A 19,413-nucleotide genomic window follows, 5' to 3' on the forward strand; every position below is an offset into this window, starting at 1 on the left:
CATATTATTGTACTACATTTATTTATATATTTGTTTTTTTGTGCTTTATGGAAAAAATGAATTTGAAAGCATTTAACATGTTTTATTGTCATCATCCTAGAATGTCAAGTATGATCTTAGATATTTCCTATAACAGAAAACAAAAACAAGCATTAAGAATTCTTCAAATGCTGTATTATCCCTGTTACTCATTTTGTTAAAAGATGGAGTCTATTTCCTTCTTTTAATTCTGGGCTGGGCTTGAACTTTCTTTGACCGTTAGAATGCAGCAGAGACCCTATGCTAGTTACAAAGCTAAGCCTGAAGAAACCTGGCAATTTCTGCTTTGACTTCTTGGAAGGCAGACTAATCCCACATGGAGAGGGAGAGAAAGATTAATTCAATCAGTCACCGATTGTATCAGCCTCCTGAGCTAAACCCACAGGCAGGAGAACAAAGATTCTGACATTCTAGTCAAAGTTAAATTGCCAGTTAATATCAACTAGAACAGATGAAGCAGCTAGCTGAGCCCAACAAACATAGAGAATACTGAGAAAAGATAAAACATTGTTTCAAGTCACCAGAATCCCAGGAAGGTAACAGAAGGTGAGAGCTTCCATAAAGTATTGAATCAAACCTACTTAAAAAAATAAAAATAAAAAAGGATAGTTAGCTATGTAGCATATGTTCAGTTCAGTTCAGTTGCTCAGACAAGTGCAACCCTTTATGACCCCATGAATCGCAGCAAACCAGGCCTCCCTGTCCATCACCAACTCCAGGAGTTTACCCAAACTCATGTTCATTGAATCAGTGATGCCATCCTGCCATCTCATCCTCTGTCGAACACTTCTCCTCCTGCCCCCAATTCCTCTCAGCATCAGGGTCTTTTCCAATGAGCCAACTCTTCACATGAGGTGGCCAAAGTATTGGAGTTTCATCTTCAACATCAGTCCTTCCAATGAACACCCAGGACTGATCTCCTTTAGAATGGGCTGGTTGGATCTCTTTGCAGTCCAAAGGACTCTCAAGAGTCTCTCCAACACCACAGTTAAAAAGTATCAATTCTTCGGCGCTCAGCTTTCTTCACAGTCCAACTGCGAAGTCCAACAAAAGTCCAACGGACCTTTGTTGGCAAAGTAATGTCTCTGCTTTTTAATATGCTATCTAGGTTGGTCATAAGTTTCCTTCCAAGGAGCAGGCGTCTTTTAATTTCATGGCTGCAGTCACCATCTGCCATGATTTTGGAACCCCAAAAAATAAAGTTTGACACTGTTTCCCCATCTATTTCCCATGAAGTGATGGGACCAGATACCATGATCTTCATTTTCTGAATGTTGAGCTTTAAGCCAACTTTTTCACTCTCCACTTCCACTTTCATCAAGAGGCTCTTTAGTTCCTCTTCACTTTCTGCCATAAGGGTGGTGTCATCTGTATATCTGAGGTTATTGATAAATTCCCTGCAATCTTGATTCCAGCTTGTGCTTCATCCAGACCAGCATTTCTCATGACGTACTCTGCATAGAAGTTAAATAAGCAAGCTGACAATATACAGCCTTGATGTACTCCTTTACCTATTTGCAACCAGTCTGTTGTTCCATGTCCAGTTCTAAATGTTGCTTCCTGACCTGCATACAGATTTCTCAAGAGGCAGGTCAGGTGGTCTGGTATTCCCATCACTTTCAGAATTTTCCACAGTTTATTGTGATCCACACAGTCAAAAGCTTTGGCATAGTCAATCAAGCAGAAATAGATGTTTTTCTGGACCTCTCTTGCTTTTTCCATGATCCAGTGGATGTTGGCAATTTGATCTCTAGTTCTTCTGCCTTTTTTAAAACTGCTTGAACATCTGAACTCCTTATTGCCAAATTCAGACTTAAACTGAAGAAAGTAGGGAAAACCACTAGACCATTCATGTATGACCTAAATCAAATCCCTTGTGATTATACAGTGGAGAAATAGATTTAAGGGACTACATCTGATAGATAGAGTGCCTGATGAACTATGGACAGAGGTTCATGACATTGTATAGGAGACAGGGATTAAAATCATCCCCGTGGAAAAGAAATGCAAAAAGACAAAATGGCTGTCTGAGGAGGCCTTACAAATAGCTGTGAAAAGTATAGAAGCGAAAAGCAAAGGAGAAAAGGAAAGATATAAGCATCTGAATGCAGAGTTCCAAAGAATAGCAAGGAGAGATAGGAAAGCCTTCCTTCGATATCACTGCAAAGAAATAGAGGAAAACAACAGAATGGGAAAGACTAGATATCTCTTCAAAAAAATTAGAGATACCAAGGGAATATTTCATGCAAAGATGGGCTCAATAAAGGACAGAAATTGTAGGGACCTAACAGAAGCAGAAGATATTAAGAAGAGGTGGCAAGAATACATGGAAGAACTGTACAAAAAAGATCTTCATGACCCAGATTGTCACAATGGTGTGATCACTCACCTAGAGCCAGACATCTTGGAATGTGAAGTCAAGTGGGCCATAGGAAGCATCAATAGGAACAAAGCTAGTGGAGGTGATGGAATTCCAGTTGAGCTATTTCAAATCCTGAAAGATGATGCTGTGAAAGTGCTGCAGTCAATATGCCAGCAAATTTGGAAAACTCAGCAGTGGCCACAGGACTGGAAAAGGTCAGTTTTCATTCCAATCCCAAAGAAAGGCAATGCCAAAGAATGCTCAAACTACCGCACAATTGCACTCATCTCACATGCTAGTAGAGTAATGCTCAAAATTCTCCAAGCCAGGCTTTAGCAATACATGAACCATGAACTTTCAGATGTAGCATATGTAGCGATTGATAACTGCCAAATGGGGGAGATAAACTGAACAGTCATTGAATTTAACTGAAAGTAAAAATATTTAACTAAATTTAAAATATTTTTCAAGGAACTATTCACAATGGGGTTACACCTGTGTAAAAAGGGTGTGGTTTAGGTTTTTAAACCCATGCAGTGATTTTCTTTTAACCACCATTTAAATATTAGCCTTGAAAGACACATTTTAATTACCCGAATACAAAAACTAGCTCAAAGTGAATCATGGAGTTAAATGTAAAACATCAAACTATAAAACTTAAAAAAAAAAAATCATCAGAGAAGATGTTTGAAGTGTAGAGCTAAGTAAAGCGTTCTTAGACATGACACCAAAAGCAGACTCCATCAAAGCAAAGATTTTAGTAAAATGGACTTCAAAATTTTTTAATCTGCTCAGTTGAAGAATCTATTAATTGGATGAAAAAATAAGCTAAAGACTTATTTTGCAAAGCTAAAATATTTGCAAACCATGACCCCAAGGGGGAAAGAAAACAGTATTTAGGATCTATAAGAACTCATAAAACTCATCAATTAAAAATTATTCAGAAAACAGACAAGCGACATGAAGGAACATGTCACTGAACATGATGTATGAAGGGACATTTCACTGAATATGATGTATGGATGGCAAATGAACACATGGAATGCAGTTTGCCATTATCAGTTACCATTAGGAAATGGTAACTAAAACTACAATGCAATGTCACTGCACAGATTGGGATGGGTAAAATAGAGTGACAACCAAATTCTGACAAGGATACAGAGCAAATGGATCATTCATACCTGGGGAGTGAGAATGTAACATGGTGCAGCTTTCCAGAAAACAATGTACGCAACTACCATCTATCCCAGCAGCTGCCCTCCTGGGCATTTATCCTGCAGAAAGGTAAAGTTAGGTTCCATAAAATCTATAAACAACTGTCTATAGCAGCTTTATTCATAACAGCCCTACACTGCAACAACTCAGATGTCATTAAAAGAGTGAATGATTAAAGAAACTCTGGTAAATCCATACCAGAGAATACTACTCAGAAAAATAAAAAAGAAACTACCAATACACACAACATCTTAGATAAATCTACAGACAATTATGCTGAATGGAAGAAGCCAATCCCAAAAGGTTGCATACTATATGATTCTACTTACACAACATTCTTGAAAAGACAGACAACAAACATGAATAATAGATTAGTGATTACCACAATTTAAGGAGAGGTTGGGGACAGGAAAGACGTGGTTGTGCTTATGAAAGGGCCACGCAGGGATCCTTACAGTGATGGAACTATCCTGCATGCTGCTTTATCAATGTCAATATTCTAATTATGATTTGTAGTATAGTTTTGCAAAATGTTACACTTGCATAAAACTGTATAAAAGGCACACAAGGACTCTGTCTTATTTCTTACAAACATATATTATCTTATATAATTATTTCTTAACAACTACATATGAGTCTATAACCATCTCAATTTTTTCTTTAAAAATACCTGTCAACTCCCTAAAATATGAATCACACAGAGTCGGACATGACTGAAGTGACTTAGCAGCATGCTGATATAACTGGTTAATTTTAGTGAATCCATTAAATCCCATGTGCTGCCCTAATACAATTTATTACTAAGGATACTGAATATAGGAAACTTCTTTAAATTTAGAAATTACAAAAATCAGAGTCAAAATACCCATTGACTTTTATACCTTAACTCATTTGATGGCATCTGATGCCTAGATGCTGTTTTCCCAAAAGATCTTTTATTTGCTACTGGCTTCACTTAAGAATATTTTAAAATCTGTATTTAGAATAAGTAACACAGTAAACCATTTTGCTTTTTTACATTTCTTTTTCTTGGGGATGGTCTTGATCACTGCCTCCTGTACAATGTCATGAACCTCCGTCCATACTTCTACAGGCACTCTATCAGATCTAATCCCTTGAATCTATTTGTCACTTCCAATGTATAATCCTATTGACGATGCCAAAGCCTGACTGTGTGGATCACAACAAACTGAAAAATTCGTAAAGAGATGAGAATAACAGACCACATGACCTGCCTTCTGAGAAATCTGTATGCAGGTCAAGAAGCACCAGAACTGGACATGGGACAACAGACTGGTTCAAATTTGGGAAAGGAGTACATCAAGCCTGTATATTGTCACCCTACATTATAAGAAATGCTGGACTGGATGAAGCACAAGCTGGAATCAAGATTGCCAGGAGAAATATCAATAACCTCAGATATGCATATGACACCACCCTTATGGCAGAAAGAGATGAAGAACTAATGAGCCTCTTGATCAAAGTGAAAGAGGAGAGTGAAAAAGTTGGCTTGAAACTCAGCATTCAGAAAACTAAGATCATGGCATCTAGTCCCATCACTTCATGGCAAATAGATGGGGAAACAATGAAAACAGTGAGAGACTTCATTTTTGGTGGCGGGGCGGGGGGGGGGGAGTCGAAAAATCACCACAGATGTTGACCACAGCCATGAAATTAAAAGACGCTTGCTCCTTGGAAGAAAAGTTATGACAACCTAGACAGCATATTAAAAAGCAGAGACATTACCTTGCCAACAAAGGTCCATCTAGTCAAAACCATGGTTTTTCCAGTAGTCACATATGGATGTGAGAGTTGGACTATAAAGAAAGCTGAGTGCAGAAGAATTGATGCTTCTGAACTGTAGTGTTGGAGAAGACTCTTAAGAGTCCCTTGGCCTGCAAGGAGGTTCAGCCAGTCCATCTTAAAGGAAATCAGTCCTGAATATTCGTTGGAAAGACTGATGCTGAAGCTGAAACTCCAATACTTTGACCACCTGATGTGAAGAGCCGACTCATTTGAAAAGACCCTGATGCTGGGAATGATTGAACTCCTTAGGAGAAGGGCAAGACAGAGGATGAGTGGCTGGATGGCATCACCAACTCAATGGACATGAGTTTGAGCAAGCTCCAGGAGTTGGTGATGTACAGGGAAGCCTGGCATCCGTGGGGTTACAAAGAGTTGAACAAGACCGAGCGACTGAACTGAAGTGAACTGACTGAACACAGTAAAATGGTAGGCATAGAATGAAAAATGTCTTCCCACTCTTTTTTCAGAGCACATCTAGCCCCACCCCTATCTTTCTGTGTCACCAAATTCCTTCACAGATATTTGGCATATAATCAAGTTAATATGTACATTCAAGCTACTATGTGTTTACGTTCCATCTACCCATGTTTTTCTTTTTATATCACTATTATTGTATACTATACGTATTATTCTGCATCTTGATTTTTCACTTTAAAGATGTTTTAAAACTTTTGCTCTCAATACAACCGCTTATTGTGTGTATGTTTTTTAAATGATTATATGATAGATCATGGGATGAGAATGTCTTATACAGGTTATTTCTGAAAGTTTGCTTCAAATAGTCAAGCAACTCACTTTATTTATCTGATATTTATGTATCTGTAGAATAAATTCCTAGAAGTGGAACTGCTTGATCAAAAGGTATGTGCTTTTATCATTTTAGTAAAAACTGACAATCTACCCTTTATAAAAGCTGTTTCAATTTGCACTACCAAAAGCAAAGTATCATAATGCCTGGTTCCCTCTGTCTTCTTCAGTAGAGTGAGTAATCTTTTTGATCTTTGCCAGTCTGATAGGTGAAAAAGCTTCCAAGTTAAACAGTCTATTCAAAGATGGCCATCAATTAATCTTCTGTGAAAAGATATAAGGGCACATTCAGTTCAGTTCAGTCGCTCAGTCGTGTCCGACTCTCTGCGACCCCATGAACCACAGCACACCAGGCCTCCCTGTCCATCACCATCTCGTGGAGTTCACTCAGACTCACGTCCATCAAGTCAGTGATGCCATCCAGCCATCTCATCCTCTGTCGAGCACTTCTCCTCCTGCCCCCAATCCCTCCCAGCATCAGTCTTTTCCAATGAGTCAACTCTTCGCATGAGGTGGCCAAAGTACTGGAGTTTCAGCTTTAGCATCATTCCTTCCAAAGAAATCCCAGGGCTGATCTCCTTCAGAATGGACCGGTTGGATCACCCTGCAGTCCAAGGGACTCTCAAGGTCTTCTCCAACACCACAGTTCAAAAGCATCAATTCTTTGGCGCTCAGCCTTCTTCACAGTCCAACTCTCACATCCATACACGACTACTGGAAAAACCATAGCCTTGACTAGACGGACCTTAGTCGGCAAAGTAATGTCTCTGCTTTTGAATATGCTATGTAGGTTGATCATACCACAAGTAAATAAACTGACCTTCAAAACTGAAAACAGTTCTATCCTATATCAAGTAGCATGCTTGTGTGGGTGCTCAGTCGCTAAATTGTGTCCAGTTTTTTGTTACCTTACAGACTTCAGACTGACAAGCTCCTCTATCCAAGGGATTTTCCAGGCAAGAATACTGAAGTGGGTTGCCATGCCCTCCTCCAGGGGATCTTCCCAACCTAGGGATTGAACCTCCATCTCCTGTGTCTCCTGCAATGGCAGGTGGATTCTTTACCACTGAGTCACTTGGAAAGCCCAGTATATCAAGTGGTACTGTGCATTTAAAACTATCATGTACCATACTCTAGGGCTTGCTGTTCAACAAGAAATATGAAACAAGTATTATTGGTCAAAGTTAATGTAAAAGCAGATAAATTTGTTTATTAAAAATTATTTACTCAATATATCCACAAGAGTAATTAGGACTTAAGTTACAGGCAAAACTGGAAATAAACCTAAGGATTCCTGCTATGTAACCTTGAATGTTTGCACACATGAGACTATGCTCATGGATTTTGTTAATAATGCCATCTGCTCAGAAGCTATTTTAAAATCGACTTTGCATAGGAATATATTAACACAGCCTATCATGTATATGTATGCAGTAATAAAGGCGTTAAAGAACTCTTCAAAAGAAGTTGAGAAGTAAATTAAGAAGTGAAAGTCTGTGGTACTTTTCATCACCAAAAGTCTTAGGTCTATCATTCTAAGTCAATGATTTTTTAATTACCTGTATGATAACCCTGCAGTTCAAAGGAATGCAAATTTACTGTCATCTCAAACAAAAGTCTTATGTTATGACAGGGGAAGCCTATTTTCTAACATGTACCCAGTAAAATTTGAACTGTGATCACTGGGTAAACTAATGCTTTTGAAGTTTAGGTTTGAATAATTATTTTAACTTAATTTAAAATTTCAATAACAACTAAGGCATCTCACCTGATTACTGGTATCTCAAATAGCTATCATCCAATTTAAAAATTCTTTACTCTTTGCTATGGTTTGAATGTGTAAATCCTCCCTCCATCCCATATATGTTGAAATTCTAACCTCAATGTCATGGTATTAAAAGGAGAAGCCTTTAGGGGTTAATAACAGCCTCTAGAAAACTAACTAGCCCCTTCCACCATGTGAGAACACAGTGAGAAAGCATCCTCTATGTACCAGGAAGCAGGCTCCCACCAGACATGGAATCTGGTGCACCTTGATCTTGAACCAGCCTCTAGAACTGTGATAAATAAATTTCTTTTATTTATACACCATCCAGTTTATGGTAATTTGTTATAGCAACTTGAACTAGACTGACAGTATTTCTGATTTATTTATTGGATGACATAGCACTTATTTCCTAAAAACATAAATACCTTTCTTAATACCATTAAAATACAGTATCGAGTTACATATATTGAAATATAAAGTGAAAGTCGCTCAGTCCTGTTAGACTGTTTGCCACCCCATCAACTGTAGCCGCCTGGCTCCTCTTGTCCATGGAATCCTCCAGGCAAGAATACTGGAGTGTGTTTTCACTTCCTTCTCCAAGAGCTCTGCCAACCCAGGGATTGAACCTGGGTCTCCTGCATTGCAGGCAGATTCTTTACCATCTGAGTCACCAAAGTAATTCTCAAATCAAGTATATAACGTGCAATCAGAAAAAGAAAACTTGTCAACAAACGATGAGGTTGTCTTCCTTTTAAAACACGTAATTCCTGTCTTTCTGGGGAGAAAAAGAGAGAGAGAGAGAGAGAGAGAGAGAGAGAACGCACGGTGCTCTTTTCACTTGTTGGCAAAGTCAAAGAATTTAGTAATATATTGATAATATATTTTACGCTAATCAATATATATGGATCATTGATCACGTAAGAAGCAAAAGTCACTCATATTCACACACACACAAAAAAAACAATTTTGCTGGTTGAATATTCCAAATTTAATAAGAGAAATCCACACACCCTCGAGTCTATCAACAAGTATTTATTAAACAACTACTACAAGTCCAACCCAGTACTAGGCGTTGAAGACTTAAGCTGGAGTGTGGTTCTTGCAGAATTGAGACTAGGCAATTGGGTTATTCGTCAGAAAATGATATTTCTTAAAGCAAACACATTGTTCCCTGTGTTCCGGGACGACAACCAGGCAATGACAGGTATAAGACTGCTTTAAAAACTGTCAGACAAAAAGCCTAAACGTAGCACAGAACGCAACTCCTCCGGTCCTCTCGTGTTGCTGGGCAGTGAACCAAACAAACGGCGCAGCCAGAGCCTGGGTGTACCTTTAAGACCTGGAGGGGAAACAGCCGGTCCGCGGAGAATGGTCGCAGCTTCATTTGCATAAGCACCCAAACACTGCTGACGTCACCGCGCCGAGTGCAGACCCCGCCTCGTCCTACTCCACTGTTTCTCCCCGAGGTGAGAGAATGGAACCGGGAGAGCTCAGCGCCAGAGAGCGCGAGCCCGGGTTCCGCGCTCGCTGTGAACGCGCCACGCACGCCGCTTCTCCGCTCAGCGGAAAAGGATTCCTGCCGCTGGGGCCTCTGAGAGCGGGTGGGTCACACCTGTCCTCAGGACAGGTCGGACGTTTTCGATCCATTGACATTTACAAGGCGCGTTCCGACGGAAAGTCTCAAAACGGTCCTCTTGCCCAGGACACGCGCAAACCCGCCGAGTTCGTGAAACGTATAAACGGTCTGGGTTTCCAATCTTTCCCATCCTCTCCTTTAAATCCCAGCACCGACACCCTCACCAACACCCTCTCCAATTCCTGGAGGCGCAGAAACCCACAAACCGTGCTTTTCTTGGGGAGCCGCGCGTGCCTGGTGCGGGAGAAAGGCCCCACTTTGGGACCATTTAACACAGGATACCTCGGGCAAAAGGGAGCGGAGGTCACGTGAAACCACCCCGCCTTAGGTAGTCGCCTTCAGCAGTTGCAAAAGCCCCCAAAAGCGAATGAGGAATGAGATTGGCTCCTCTCCCCGCCCCACCGCCCAGCCGCACGAGGATCGGCTTCCAACTCACCTAGAACCTTGGAAGCGCCCTGCTCCGGCCCGACCCTCGCAACTTTCCGACTGGCCCAGTCGGACCCCACCCTGCTGCCAGCCCTAATTTGACTTGGTAACAGCTAGTCTCTCGGGGATGCTGCGGTCACAAGAAGGAAAGAAGGATGGCGGCACGTTTCGACCCATGTGCTTCCCCGTTACGCGCCGCTCCTAGCCCCCACTCTCCACCCTGACTGTGCACAGGTGCAGGACGCAGAGCCCGAAGGGTCGCCCGCCCGCCGAGCCTAGCTTCGCCCTCCTGGGGCTTTGGAGCCGCCCTGCCTCCCCTCACCCCCGGACACATCCTGAATCCTTCCCAGCATCCAGGCATCAATTCCGTTTGCTTCCTGGGTCCCGGGCTCCAGGGCGCCTAGTGGTGAGCCCCACCCTACCTAAACCGTGCCTTCAGTGGTAGGAGCTTGTCCTCACCCTCAGGGTGCTTTGGCCGGGCGCCTCTGGGCTGTTTCCAAGTGCCGACAGTGGCAGCAGTGGCCGGAGAGTCGGGCCAGGTGGCTGTGACCTGCGGGCGCGAGGAGCCGTCTGGAGAGCAGGCGCTGCTGGCCGAGGGCGGGCCCGGAGTCTGGGTGGAGGAGGGTCGCTGCCCTGCGGGCCGGGGCCAGGAGCGACTCGTGAGCGCCTGTGTGTCGGCCAGGGAGAGAGCACGGGATGCAGGCGCGCGGGTGCGTGCGCGCGGGTGTGTATGTGTGTGTGAGTGAGGGTGTGACGGAGGCGCCCACGTGCCCGGCCCGCCCGAGCTGCGGCCGCCGACAGGCTGCGGGGGAGGGGGAGGCTGCGGGCGCCAGGGGACACGAGGCAGGTCGCCCGGCCGGGCGCCGCACCTCCCCGCCCCGCCGCCTCCTGACGCAGAGGCCGCTGCGGCTGCCTAGCCGCGTCCTCGTTGCGCTCCCGGCGGGGGCGGGACGGACTCGGGGAAAGCCGGCTGCAAAGCAAAACAAAACAAATCCCGCCCTGCCATCCCTCCCGTCCTTGCCCAACCCACGCAACCGAGAGGATGGGCACGACTTGCCCGCCCCCTTCCCCCCACCACCACCCAGCCTTTGTCTCAGCCGGAATAACAATAGAAATGGTCCTACCTCACACCCTTTGAATGTTCTCCGAACGTCGGCCACCGGACTGGAAGCAGTGAGTGACCCAAAGAACCCTTTTCCCTAGCTTTCTCTCCAAGCCGGTCATTTACATCTTTCGCACAGGAAAACACTCTGGGCATTTGCTTCTCCATCAGACGGTGGCTTGATAGCGCTCAGGGATTCTGGCCAAATTACGGCTTTTTAAGGGAGCCAGTGTTCACCGTATGTAGGTTCCTTAGCATCCTGTTTGTTTCCAAGGGGTTTTATGAGATGAAGCCTGTAATCGTCTCTCCTAGCAATGAAGACATACTAATGAAGCCACGTGGAGAATTCCTAAAATATACATCACAGCACAAAAGCCTAGCCTACTTTTGAATATGGCTGAATCTTCCCCTAGGCAGGGCATATACTCTACAGATTAAATGTTATGTCCCTGAAACTTTAAAATTTGAAAGAAATGCAAAATGAACGTTAATTATGCTGCAAAGGTTTAGTGTTTTGGCGAAGGACATTTCCCTCTTCTAGGTGATTGATATTACAATTAAAAAAAAAAAAAGAAAACTTTGTGCACTTTTAGGCCTTCCAACAATCCCTCAGATTTTGACGGTTTATATCCAATTAAGAATGAATTAAATAATAAGGCCATTGCAGACAGGTTTCTCATGCAGTGAAAAATCTCCTGCAAAGAAATCACAAGACCTAAATTTCAAGTCAGAACATTGCTACTAATCCTCAGCTTTTAATGCAGCCAAGACAGCTGTTTCTCAGTCTCTTCCAAACCTACCTTTATTTTTTTTTTTTTTTAAGAAAAAATGAAATTAGATTTGCTTTTCTGCATGCCCTTTCTCTGACATGGATAAAGAAACACTCTGATAGATGCCTCACAGGAAAAGCTAAAAAGAGTTACAATAAAAATCTTACAAAACATCTTGCAAAATTTGCTTTTACTTCACATGTTGATGACAGGCAAATATTTATGTTGATATATATCATAAAATTGAAATGTAGTACAAATAATACCAATAACAACTGAGAAGAATTTAAGAAAATAAGTAGAGCTATGTTTTCCATAATCAGGATTAGACATATCTATGGGAAACAAAGTTTTCTGTATGATTCCAGGGGTAGTTTATGGTAGTAGCAGGAAGACCTTTTTTAGACTACCAGTATTCCCCTCCTCACACATTTACACTGATGTGTGACACCTATCACAAATGCAAAAAAAATGATTGGTACTAATTTATGTCTTGAAGCCAATGAGAAAGTTGATATTGAGTTTCCCACTAAGCACTCCGGGGCTTTAAAATAGCTTATTTAATCTTCTCAACTAATTAATGAGGTGATTTTCCTAAATTACCAATTAGACACAGGTGATGCCCAAAGAAAAAATATATTGCAAAAAGTCACACAGTTAGTTCAATGGGAGAATAGATATTTAAACCCAGATCTAGCTGGCTCCCCCCCCCCCACACCCCAAACAATAGAATGGGAAAAATGAGAGAATTCTTCAAGAAAATTAGAGATACCAAGGGAACATTTCTTGCAAAGATGGGCTCAATAAATGACAGAAATGGTAGGGACCTAACAGAAGAAGAAGATATTAAGAAGAGGTGGCAAGAATACACAGAAGAACTGTACAAAAAAGATCTTCATGACCCAGGTAATCATGATGTGTGATCACTCACCTAGAGCCAGACATCCTGGAATGTGAAGTCAAGTGGGCCCTAGGAAGCATCACTAAGAATAAAGCCAGAGGTAATGGAATTCCAGTTGAGCTATTTCAAATCCTAAAAGATGATGCTATGAAAGTGCTGCACTCGATATGCCAGCAAATTTGGAAAACTCAGCAGTAGCCACAGGATTGGAAAAGGTTACTGTTCATTCCAATGCCTAAGAAAGGTAATGCCAGAGAATGCTCAGACTACCACACAATTGCACTCATCTCACACACTAGTAAAGTAAGGCTCAAAATTCTCCAAGCCACACTTCAACAGTAGGTGAACCATGAAATTCCAGATGTTCAAGCTGGTTTTAGAAAAGGCAGAGGGACCAGAGATCAAATTGCCAACATCTGCTGGATCATCAAAAAAGCAAGAGAGTTCCAGAAAGACATCTATTTCTGCTTTATTAACTATGCCAAAGCCTTTGACTGTGTGGATCACAATAAACTGCGGAAAATTCTTAGAGATGGGAATACCAGATCACCTACCTGCCTGCTGAGAAATCTGTATGCAGGTCAGGAAGCAACAGTTAGAACTGGACATGGAACAGCAGAATGGTTCCAAATAGGAAAAGGAGTACGTCAAGGCTGAGTATTGTCAACCTGCTTATTTAACTTAAATCCAGAGTACATCATGAGAAACACTGGGCTGGATGCAGCACAAGCTGGAATCAAGATTGTGGAGAGAAATATCAATAACCTCAGATATGCAGATGACACCACCATTATGGCAAAAAGTGAAGAGGAACTAAAAAGCCTCTTGATGAAAGTGAAAGAGGAGAGTGAAAAAGTTGGCTTAATGCTCAACATTCAGGAAACTAAGATCATGGCATCCGGTCCCATCACTTCATGGCAAATAGATGGGGAAACAGTGGAAACAGTGGGAAACTATTTTGGGGGGCTCCAAAATCACTGCAGATGGCTATTGCAGCCATGAAATTCAAAGAAGCTTGCTCCTTGGAAGAAAAACTATGACCAACCTAGACAGCATATTAAAAAGCAGAGACATTACTTTGCCAGCAAAGGTCCATCGAGTCAAGGCTATGGTGTCCAGTGGTCATGTATGGATGTGAGAGTTGGACTATAAAGAAATCTGAGCACTGAATAATTGGTGCTTTTGAACTGTGGTGTTGGAGAAGACTCTTGACAATCCCTTGGACTGCAAGGAGATCCAACCGGTCAATCCTTAAGATCAGTCCTGAGTATACATTGGAAGTAGTGATGTTGAAGCTGAATCTCCAATACTTTGGTCACCTCATGTGAAAATCTGACTCATTTGAAAAGACCCTGATGTTGGGAAAGACTGAAGGAGGGAGGAGAAGGGGATGACAGAGGATGAGATGGTTGGATGGCATCACCGACTCAATGGACATGAGTTTAGGTAAACTCTGGGAGTTGGTGATGAACAGGGAGGCCTGGCATTCTGCAGTCCATGGGGGGGGGGGGGGTGGGCAAAGAGTGGGACACGACTGAGTGACTGAACTGAACTGAGGTAGCGCTTTTTTTTTTTTTCATTCATTTATGTAAGCCTTTAGTGAATGTACAGATTTTAAGAGAAGGAAAAAGTGTAGAATTACCACAGGGTTAGGGACCCTAGAAAGAACAAGTGGAGCAGGGGTGTAAAGATTCCAGAAGGAGATCCTGGGATCTGCAGTCATGGAGGTGAACAGTATCATTAAAAAAATTTTTTTAACAACAAAAACCTTCAAAAATTTGCTGCTCAATTGCTAATATCTTTTCACTAACAGTTACTGAGTGCTTTCTCTTGTCATACAGTAGGAATATGACTACCCCATAGGATCGGTGTGAGAGGAAGAGGCAGCACGCAAACGGGGACGAGCAGAATATGGAAGAAGATTTCAACCTACAGGTAAAGGGAGACTCGTTTTTCTGGCCACACTGTGTGGCTTTAATAATTCTATTTACTTATTTATTTATTGCTGGCTGTCCTGGTGCCTTGTTGCTGCTAGGGCTTTTCTCTAGCTGCAGCGAGCAGGGCCTGATCTCCAGCTGTGGAACCTGGGCTGCTCATGGCCCTGGCTTTTCTTGCTGTGGACCACAGGCTCTAGGGCACGCAGGCTTCTGTGGCTGCAGCACGTGGGCCCAGGAGTTTTGGCTCCCAGGCTCTAGAACACAGACTCAAGAATTGTGCTGCCCAGGCTAACTTGCTCCCAGGCATGTGGGATCTTCCCGGACTGGGAATCAAACTCACACCACTGCATTGGCAGGCGGATTCTTTACCCCCGAACCACCACGGAAGCCCACCATTCTGTATTCTTATATATTGGTTAGTATTGATTTGATGTTGAGTATGCACCTTTGGAATGTGTGGAATAATTAATATGCCTATTTTTTTTTTAACCCTTACAACCAACCTTATGATGTAGATACACTGCAGAAGAAAAACCTGAGACTTAGGTTGTCTAAATTCACATAGTCTGGAGGCATCTGCTAGATACAGTAAATAAATACCTGCCTATACCCAAATCACCTTCTGAATTTGACACCTACTTTTAAGCAGTTAATATGATACTTCTCATTTTAAAAAGTAGTAAATGGTCTGAAAGAGAAAATGAGTGAGTATTCTCTTAAACATGTGTGGAGTATATGTGGGGAGAGGAATCTTGACTTGCCACAACTTTCTACCATAGTATTTTTAAAACCAAATCTCAAAATGACAATATTATGCAAAAACTCCCGAGTTCAGAAAAACAATTCAAAGATTATTTTTAGAAGTTTTAAAAGCTCAATCCTAAAGGAAAATATTGAAATCATTTCACGTCATGGGAGTATATTCATTTTCAAAATTCTGCCTTTTGGCAGGACACAATGCCAGTTACCGTAGGAAAAATTGTTTAATTAATTGTTTAATTAAAATTTTAATAATTTAAAATTCTTTGTAATTCAAAGATCCATGCACCGTAGGGCCATTGAAGAGAAGAATCTTAATAGCAACTCAAACCAATAAGCCTTTTTATGGCTTAACTAAGGATGTAAATGGTGTCCCACAAGACAGTGCAGAGGATACAGTTCTCACAAGATTCATCCATTCATTCCCAAGGATAGTCTGAGAAATTTAAGGTGTTCACTTTATAAGAGGAAACAATAATTCAAAGGAAAATATTGAAATTAATTCACATCATGAGATTATATTAATCCATCTCCTGTTGTTGGGGAGGAAGAAATTTTTCTACCTTTCTAGGTTCTTTAGCATTTTGTGGAAATTCTATTCTTCATTCTAATAAAAAATTTTATTCTTTACCTTCCATACCAAATGTTATTTGATATATAGTCTATAGTCTCAGAATGTTTATAAAATAAAGTCTGCACAATCCCAAAATGCCTTTTGAAAATTCTGTTGATCCTAAGTATTCATGACTGACGAGGGACTGAGAGGTAAAAAGCAAGGCAATTAACCAGGTTATCTGATCTCTGTATGAGGAGAGGAGGGGCTAACTGAATTCATAAATGTCAAAGCAATCAAATCAAATTTTTTAAACAGTTGCTTAAACAGTAGACAAGGATCAAATTACTAATATTTCTACATTTTGTAGATAAAGCCATAATGACTCTGACACCTGAAAATACCAACAAACATTGTCATTTTATAAATTTTTTTTCCTATGGAATGTGGAATCTTAGTTCCTCCAGCAAAGTTTTATCCCATATCAGTGGAGGTATGGAGCCTTAACTACTAGACCACCAGGAAAGTCCCTTAAGTTACTTTTTAATCATAAATTTCTTTTACATAATATTATACTTTTAAAATTATATATATATATATATATATATATATATATATATATATATATATATATATATATATATATATATATGCCGGGGTCCAGCCCCAGTGGATCCAGGGTGATTCGAAGGTGGGGACAGAGTCGGCGTCTTTGGAAAAATACATATTTAATCACAGATATAGAGAGATTAGAAATGGATAGTGTAGTAGGAAGATTAGTGGAGAAAAAGAGGCTGAATAACTTGGATTACATGGAATAGCATCCATGCTCCAGATGGGAATTCAGCCAGAAAAACGGGAGCAAGAAAGAAGCGACATGGGGGAATCAGTCTTTCCGGAAACTGATCCGATTTCTTTATTTTGGGGTTTGCTTCTATACGTTTTGTTACACATAGGGATGAATACAGAGTCACGCGGGAGTCAGCAGTCCTGACCTTTATCAAAATCAGGTGCTTCACATAAATGTATAGAAAAAGGTACATCATCTTCTGGCCATGAGTGAGACCTGCTGACATTTTATGATCCTTTCTTTCTGATAACCAAAAAACTTATTTCTTCCAAGGGTGTTTTTTCTTAAACCAGGCACCACCCTCCAAATAAAGTTACATTCCTATAGGGTGAGGGTGTAGTGAGTTACAATCAAGAAAGGAATTTATTTAACCCAAGGTTAACATGATTAGTCTTAAAGGTTAATACTTATTTCTCCTATATGCTTAAAGGTTAATACTTATTTCTTCTATATGTTAGTTATATTCATTATAAGGGTAGGGAACATGGAGATTTAGCAGCAAACATCAGCCCAACAAATGAAAATCCTTTCACCAATGCTCCCCTTAAGATCTATTTAGTCTTAAGATATGATAAAGTTACATTTTTACATAGCAAGGACACAGTGATTTATAACAAAGTACAGTGATCTATTACAAAAGAGAAAATCCATTAACTCAAAAAGTCTAGTATCGCTAACATCAAAAACTACTATATTTCCTTTGCTATATTCCAAATACATTGATTAATATATTCCCAGGTGCCTAAGGATATGGAGGCCTGGTGGCAATCATTGGCTCAACAATGAGAAAAGCCCTATGCTAATTAAGACTCTCAAAATACTCCAAAACTGTGCTGTTTATGGTTGAGAGGTAGTAAACAATCATGTGGGTAGTGGCAGGAGTATGGATAATCCTGTCACACAAGCTAGTCTGTCAGCAGAGAGGTTTGACCTGAGACATCCTTGTCCCACCCAGAGCAGGGAATTAGCAGCAATTACTGACACAACAAATGAAAAACCCTTCACCAATATAATTCCTAACCAACCCACTATACTAATAATTTCTAACTCCCCAAAAGAATTTGCCTTTAGTAAGTCTAAAACATCTCGTGCCTCTCAGATTGGGAGGCTATAAACAATCACATGTAGCCGGACGAACCTATACAGGTGGGTTAGATAACCTTCAGAGCAGTCCGTAAGCTGAAACAATCTTGTCACACCCAAGAATTTTTCTTGCCTTGGAGCTGCACGTTTACTCCTTCTCGGAGAGAAACGGTTATGGGGGAGAGCCCCCCGTAAAGTCAGAGGTGTAGGTGAGAGCATAAAACAGACTCTGGTTTTGGGGTTAGATGCTCGGGAACAGGGGGTTTCCTGAGGCTTGATCACGCCTTTGCGTATGCCAAGCCTCCTTCCTCATGACCTTTGCCATGGGCCGAGTTCCTCACGCTGGCCCCCGGCATATATATGTGTGTATATATATATATATATATATATATATATATATATATATATATATGGACAAAGAATGTCACCTGCCATTTTAGTAAACAAAGAATGTGTGCCTGCTCAGTCAATAAATTGTGACTGCTTCTTTGCAATCCCATGGACTGTAGCCCACCAGGCTCCCCAGAATCCAAGGGATTCTCCAGGCAAGAATATTGGAGTGGGTTGCCATTTTCTTCTCCAGGAGGTCTTCCTAAGCCAGGAATCAAACCCACATCTCCTGCTTGGCAGATGGATTCTTTACCACTATGCCACCTAGGAAGCCCCAAAACAGAGAATATCACCTGCTAATCCAATAAACAATATATGTTGTCCACCATCAGTTTTTGCAGCAGGCCTTCAGTGGTGCCCCCAGGGGCAATTCAGGGTGGAAGAAAATCAGGAAACATTCTATGCTTGATAGTGGCTCTGTATAGTTGAATATCTAAGGAATAATTCCAAAGACCCCGGACTCTTGTGTCTTCCTATATATTGCTGTTTTTCAGTCGATAGGTCCTGTCTGACTTTCTGTAGCTCCATGGACTGCAGCACACAAGGCTTTCCCGTCCTTCACTATCTCCCAGAGTTTGCTCAAATTAATGTCCATTGAGTTGGTGATGCTGTCTAACCATCTCATCCTCTGTTGTCCCCTTCTCCTCCTGCCTTCAATCTTTCCCAGCATTAAGGTCTTTTCCAATGAGTCAGCTCTTCGCATCTGGTGGCCAAAGTATTGGAGCTTCAGCTTCAGCATCAGTTCTTCCAATAAATATTCAAGGTTGATTTATCCTTTAGGATGGACTGATTTGATCTCCTTGTTGTCCCAAGAGACTCTCAAGAGTCTTCTCCTGCATCACAATTCAAAATCATCAATTCTTTGGCACTCAGAGTTCTTTATGGGCCACGTACATGACTCCCGGAAAGACCATTCCTTTTTCCAGGAAATCTGACTCAGAGAACAAAACCAGGTCTCCTGCATTGCAAGGAGATTCTTTACCCTCTGAACCACCAGGAAGCTCCCTTT

The 19,413-nt window shown here is 41.5% G+C and overlaps 1 protein-coding gene across 1 annotated transcript in view; it reads right to left on the reverse strand.

Moving 5' to 3' along the window:
- Positions 1–10,995, reverse strand: part of SLC6A15 (solute carrier family 6 member 15) — a 52,585-nt gene extending 41,590 nt beyond the window's left edge. The window contains exon 1 of the mRNA XM_069584147.1: positions 10,519–10,995. The gene's annotated coding sequence lies outside the window, so the exon portion shown is untranslated. The remainder of the gene's footprint in view (positions 1–10,518) is intronic.
- Positions 10,996–19,413: the final 8,418 nt, after the last annotated feature.

This window comes from Ovis canadensis, chromosome 3, assembly GCF_042477335.2.
Source record: "Ovis canadensis isolate MfBH-ARS-UI-01 breed Bighorn chromosome 3, ARS-UI_OviCan_v2, whole genome shotgun sequence".
NCBI classification, from domain to species: Eukaryota; Metazoa; Chordata; class Mammalia; order Artiodactyla; family Bovidae; genus Ovis; species Ovis canadensis.